We start from the raw sequence: 6,196 nt of genomic DNA on the forward strand, positions 1-6,196 counted from the left end.
TCCTCCCACTAAAGTATCCAAAGCATATCTATAGCGAACCATAAGACCAAAATAAAAATTACTAAGGAGCAAACTTAGAGTCATTTGAGGTTTAGTTTTACGATAAGAAGTAAAAATTCTAGACCAAGCATCCTTAAAACTCTCCTCATCCCCTTGTTTAAAAGTGAAGACTAATTCTTCAGGCGAAGAAGTAACAGGTTCGTAGCTAGACATGGTAACAAAAGTAACTAAATATTTTTTGTATTTTTAATATAGAGTGCAAGACAATAAATAAAGCAAACTAAATAAAGTAAATGCAAGTAAACTAATTTTTTTGTGTTTTTGATATAGCAAACAAGACAGTAAATAAAATAAAGCTAGCAACTAATTTTTTTGTGTTTTGATATAATGCAGCAAACAAAGTAGTAAATAAAATAAAGCAAGACAAAAACAAAGTAAAGAGATTGAGAAGTGGAGACTCCCTTGCAGCGTGTCTTGATCTCCCCGGCAACGGCGCCGTAAAATATGCTTGATGGCGTGTATTTCACACGTTCGTTGGGCAACCCCAAGAGGAAGGTATGATGCAGCAGCAAGTTTTCCCTCGTAAAGAAACCAAGGTTTATCGAACCAGGAGGAGCCAAGAAGCACGTTGAAGGTTGATGGCGGCGGGATGTAGTGCGGCGCAACACCGAGATTCCGGCGCCAACGTGGAACCTGCACAACACAACCAAAGTACTTTGCCCCAACGAAACAAGTGAGGTTGTCAATCTCACCGGCTTGCTGTAACAAAGGATTAACCGTATTGTGTGGAAGATGATTGTTTGCAGAGAAAATAGTAAAACAAGTATTGCAGACAGATTTGTATTTCAAGTATTAAAGAATGGACCGGGGTCCACAGCTCACTAGAGGTGTCTCTCCCATAAGATAAAAGCATGTTGGGTGAACAAATTACAGTCGGGCAATTGACAAATAGAGAGGGCATAACAATGCACATACATGACATGATAAGTATAGTGAGATTTAATTGGGCATTACGACAAAGTACATAGACCGCCATCCAACCGCATCTATGCCTAAAAAGTCCACCTTCAAGGTTATCATCCGAACCCCTCCAAGCATTAAGTTGCTAACAACAGCACAATTGCATTAAGTATGGTGCGTAATGTAATCAACAACTACATCCTCGGACATAGCGCCAATGTTTTATCCCTAGTGGCAACAAGCACAACACAACCTTAGAACTTTCTCACATCGTCCCAGTGTGTCAATGCAGTGCATGAACCCACTATCGAGCATAAATACTCCCTCTTGGAGTTAAAAGTAAAAACTTGGCCAGAGCCTCTACTAGTAACGGAGAGCATGCAAGATCATAAACAACACATATGTAATAACTTGATAATTAACATGACATGGTATTCTCTATCCATCGGATCCCGACAAACACAACATAGAGTATTACGTATAGATGATCTTGATCATGTTAGGCAGCTCACAAGATCCAACAATGAAGCACAATGAGGAGAAGACAACCATCTAGCTACTGCTATGGACCCATAGTCCAGGGGTGAACTACTCACTCATCACTCCGGAGGCGACCATGGCGGTGTAGAGTCCTCCGGGAGATGAATCCCCTCTCCGGCAGGGTGCCGGAGGAGATCTCCGAATCCCCCGAGATGGGATCGGCGGCGGCGGCGTCTCTGGAAGGTTTTCCGTATCGTGGTTTTTCGCATCAGGGGTTTCGCGACGGAGGCTTTAAGTAGGCGGAAGGGCAGAGTCGGGGGCCAGACGAGGGGGCCACACCATAGGGCGGCGCGGGCCCCCCCTAGGCCGCGCCGCCTTGTGGTGTCGCCACCTCGTGGCCCCACTTCGTATGTTCTTCGGTCTTCTGGAAGCTCCGTGGAAAAATAGGCCCCTGGGTCTTCGTTTCGTCCAATTCCGAGAATATTTCGTTACTAGGATTTCGAAACCAAAAACAGCGTAAAACAGAACCGGCACTTCGGCATCTTGTTAATAGGTTAGTTCCAGAAAATGCACGAATATGACATAAAGTGTGCATAAAACATGTAGGTATCATCAATAATATGGCATAGAACATAAGAAATTATCGATACGTCGGAGACGTATCAGTTAGCTAAGGTGGTGAGAATGGACATCGACATAGTCCATCTATTATATGTGGCATATCTCGTTGAACAAATATGTCCTTTCATGAAGCAATCTGGAATAGCTCTAGGGCATGGTCAAAGAGGGTAGCCATTCTACTGGATGTGTTTGCTCCGTAGACATCTGCTCCATATTGAAGTCCCAATTCTAAACGCGGTCTTTCCAGTAATAGGTTCAACGGTCATTACATATGGTTATTGTTGAGGAAACGACACAACTTCCCCTCATGATCTTCCTCTTGCTCTCGGAAAAGGGCCATGTCAACATCATTACAAGGTAGCTCCGATTTGGCCCATGGCCGCAGTTGGTTTTTTCATTGTAACCAAGCCCAACAAAGTCGTAGGTCATGTGCAAACTGGTCCAGGTCCAAGTCCATGACCTAGACCACCTAGCTCATTCGGCGTGCACCATTTCCAGTTACCAAGAAAGTGGTCATCGCTAGTAAGCTTTACATCATCACCTTCCATGTGAAGCCCTTAGTTACCCATCACGCCGAGCTTGTTAAGAAATCACATACATCTTCCCTCCTCTTTTCCTTTGCAAGAATATCACAAAAGTGAAGTTGGATTGAAAATGAGAAGGAACCCTACAATAGTTCAATAAAATCACCAGGTCATAGAATAGATTAAAATGCATCTCGCGTGATTTTGTTTGTTTTGAGGGTTTGATTGATTTGTTCACTACACCTCTAATGCCTCCATTTATGGTCACGGGAGACGCTCAACCAGATAACCTATATATTGTCATTGCCTCCTATACCGATATATTTTGTTGTCATGGCAGGCATAGGTTTGTCCACTTTGATCATCCACATAGGTTCACAGTATATGATAGAGTTGTGTCAGCATGTGGACCTTTTTTGGCTAGTTAATTAACTAAGCTATCCGAAGCTATCTTACCCTCCAATTCCCTTTCCCCCTCCTCTACTACCTCTTTGGATCATTCTATGGAGTAAGAAAGACATCAATGAAGCAGAAGCGGTTGGTGATCGGTGATGACCACGCATGGGCGGAGAAGGGTTGCACATGCTCATCTCCGGTTGGTGCAAGAAAGCTTGGTGACATTGCGGTGCATGTTCATTGTTCTGATGCTGAACCAACTTGTGTACTCCCTCCATTACATAATAATTAAAATTTTAAGTTAACTTAAGTCGTTTGACCAAGTTTGTAGAAAAAAATGCATCAAAGTCTACCATGCCAATTTAGTCCTATTAGATTCATCATACAACATATACTTTCATATTATGGAGTTGTTGTTAGGTGCGATCAAACATAGAGACGTTTGATTTAGGACAAACCTGGAAGAGTGGGAGTATATGGTAAGTGCAAACAGAGCTCACCTAGTCATGGAGTTTTTGTGGTGAAATCTGAGATTTTTTTTCTTATTTTGGTCCCTGTTATTCGAAAGGCACAATTATTGTGAAGGATCTAGCACGTAGCTATTAGGGTTTTGGGTAGGGTTTAGGTGACACCTTGGTAAGATACAATCGAACTTTAGTAGTTTCTGTGTTTGATTTGTAGCAGGATTCTCCGTGCGAGTCTACTGACTAGGTATGTCACGGTGGAGATCCACGTGGGCGGTAAGGCTGTCAAACCTATGCCCCGTCAGCACAAACGAGAGGCAGTGACCAACCGTACGTGGTATATTGAACATTTTGACCGTACCAGCGATCAGAACGAACGGCACATACGTCCGCCGTGTGCCTTCCTGAGCGAGCAATGGCTAATGCTGCTGCGCCCACGCGCGAACCGGCGTGAAGCGCATCAGCTCGCGCGACGCTCCGGGCACCTTTCGGCGGACGCACATACCGCCGGGCGCGCGGGCCGGCGCAACACCGCCGGCCGTCCGTTCCACGGCGGGCGCGCGCGCGCGTGGCTGCCAGCTACCTGCTAGCTTCTTCCCGACCCCGTGTCTCCCGTGGACGGATGTGCGCTTAGCGCTTCGCAGCGGACGCCCTTTCAAGGACCTGGGAGGGGCAGCCACCTGACTCGCCGCTGCTTACGGTGTGTGCCCATGCTTAAGTTGCAACGGCCGGCCGGCGATCGCTTCGTGCCGAAATGACGACGATTGCCGGCCGTGTATAGTGGCTACAGCACGTACGTGGTAGTTTGCGTTGATCATGTCACGCAAGCTGTCTAGTGCGCAACAGAATCCCGGATAAGAAGAAAGAGGTACGTGCGACTTTTCTGTCCGCATGCATGCAATGCCTACCGATCGAGTCGGCCTAGCTAGACAATACTACTACGTACTCGTATATAGTAGTATCAGCAACTCCGCGACCGCGAGCATGACACGGGGGCATCGAGCACGAGACAGTATGGCAATTGATTTGGAAATGCATCCTCCCGGCCCCGGCCGGGAAGGCAATGTGAAGGAAATACTAGATTTAGATATGCGCCTTGGCGCACGACCCCGTAGATTTCACATCTTGTATAACAACAGTAAAAATCAGGTGAAAAAAATGATAATATTTGTAAATTTGAATTACCTAGTTCAATGTCATTATCTCGTGAAGTTGGAACATATAAGAAAACGTGGAGTGCAAAAGAACAGACATATGAATAAGGCATAGCGTTTCCGAAGTACAAAAGCAAATATCTATATCTGGCTTAGCATTTTTTCTTATAAACAAATAATATTTAGATTGTAAAAACATGTTTCAAGCCACCATAGAAAATGAGACCAAATAAAAGTAACCAAAGAAGATAAGGGAGAAATGTATATGATATATAGAATGACTCGAATAATCTTAAATGGTACCTCAACACTTTGGGAGAATCTGAATAAACATACAGAGAGACTGTAAACCATAACAAATATTCAAAGCATTCCTTTTCTACCAAACGTGTTTGAGAACCACCATAATGTAGAGGAAACATGAGTGGTTAACATTCCATTGACCATCAGAGAGGTAATTACAGATAGTGCAGTAGAGAAATGTGCCAAACACAAGTGAGAAAATAGGAAAATATATTACAATGGGGACAGGAACACATTGTTCAGAGATTACAATAGCTAAACACATGGAGGGGGTACCATTCAGGTTTAAAGCAAAGCTGTTCAAACACAATGACTCCATGATCAGAGATCAATACTCGAAACAGACACTGACACACAAGTAGTGATAGTTTAGGTAACGATGGTCAAACCTCGTAATCTGTAGGATGCACATCGAAGTCATAGCGGTAGGCCTCTTCCTTTAACTGTTGCGTCGATATACTGTACTGGACTGAAGTAATCTTGGAAGCCATAAGTTGTCATAAGGTAGAACACTAAGTCAATCCAGGAATAGACAGTTAAGGTAAACTATTGGCAAAATAATAACACATGAATGTGCAAATAGATTGAATAATGCAGTAGTTGGCAGCAAGATGAATCGCATGCTTGATGAGGGAATAATACTTGCTCTCAGCTGTAGCGCAAAAGCTAAAGAAAGTTCAGTTTAATAAAGCCATATTTTGGTTGTGGGCAAACAAATATGCAAGCAAATGATGGGACTTTCGTTTTCGAAAGAAGAAAACTCTATGCAAATAGCATATCATAGATATACTGGGTTAGAATAAAATTACACATTGAATTCAACCTAACTAAATTAAATTATTGCTTAAACTGAAGGGGCGCTGCTTGTTCATAATTGTATCTTACTCCCTGAATGTTAGTACATGCCTTTTTAGGTGAGTAGTAAATGTTCAATTTCTCAGAAACCAGCTCTCAAGTGTTTCAGTATGTTACCTTGGAGCCATTTTCTTCCCTCGCTCAATAATTAAGTTCACCACTCGTGTGTAGTTAATAGTTACATAGATCTGGACACAAATGTAGGAACCCAGCAGACGTACTGAAATATTTTAGGAGATGACATTTAAACTCATACTGATGTACATGAATAAATTAGGAGAGAATATAGAAAAATAAAGTGGTGTGCAGGAAACTACTTTTGAATTTTCATAAAGAACATCCAAATACAACAATCTCTCTAACTATCTTTACTGTACCTTAAAATGGCGCCTTGGCGCACGATCCCGTGAAGTTCCCATCGATTTACGGTTTGTAAAAA

General features: G+C 43.1%; 1 long non-coding RNA gene across 1 annotated transcript; it reads right to left on the bottom strand.

The window, feature by feature from the left end:
* Positions 1 to 5,122: 5,122 nt before the first annotated feature.
* LOC124670029 lies at positions 5,123 to 5,898 on the bottom strand. The gene is made up of 3 exons (XR_006992373.1): positions 5,875 to 5,898; positions 5,292 to 5,414; positions 5,123 to 5,198 (listed from the first exon to the last, which is right to left on the bottom strand). It is a non-coding gene; the product is annotated as an uncharacterized LOC124670029 (long non-coding RNA).
* Positions 5,899 to 6,196: the final 298 nt, after the last annotated feature.

Source organism: Lolium rigidum, chromosome 7 (genome assembly GCF_022539505.1).
Source record: "Lolium rigidum isolate FL_2022 chromosome 7, APGP_CSIRO_Lrig_0.1, whole genome shotgun sequence".
NCBI lineage: Eukaryota > Viridiplantae > Streptophyta > Magnoliopsida > Poales > Poaceae > Lolium > Lolium rigidum.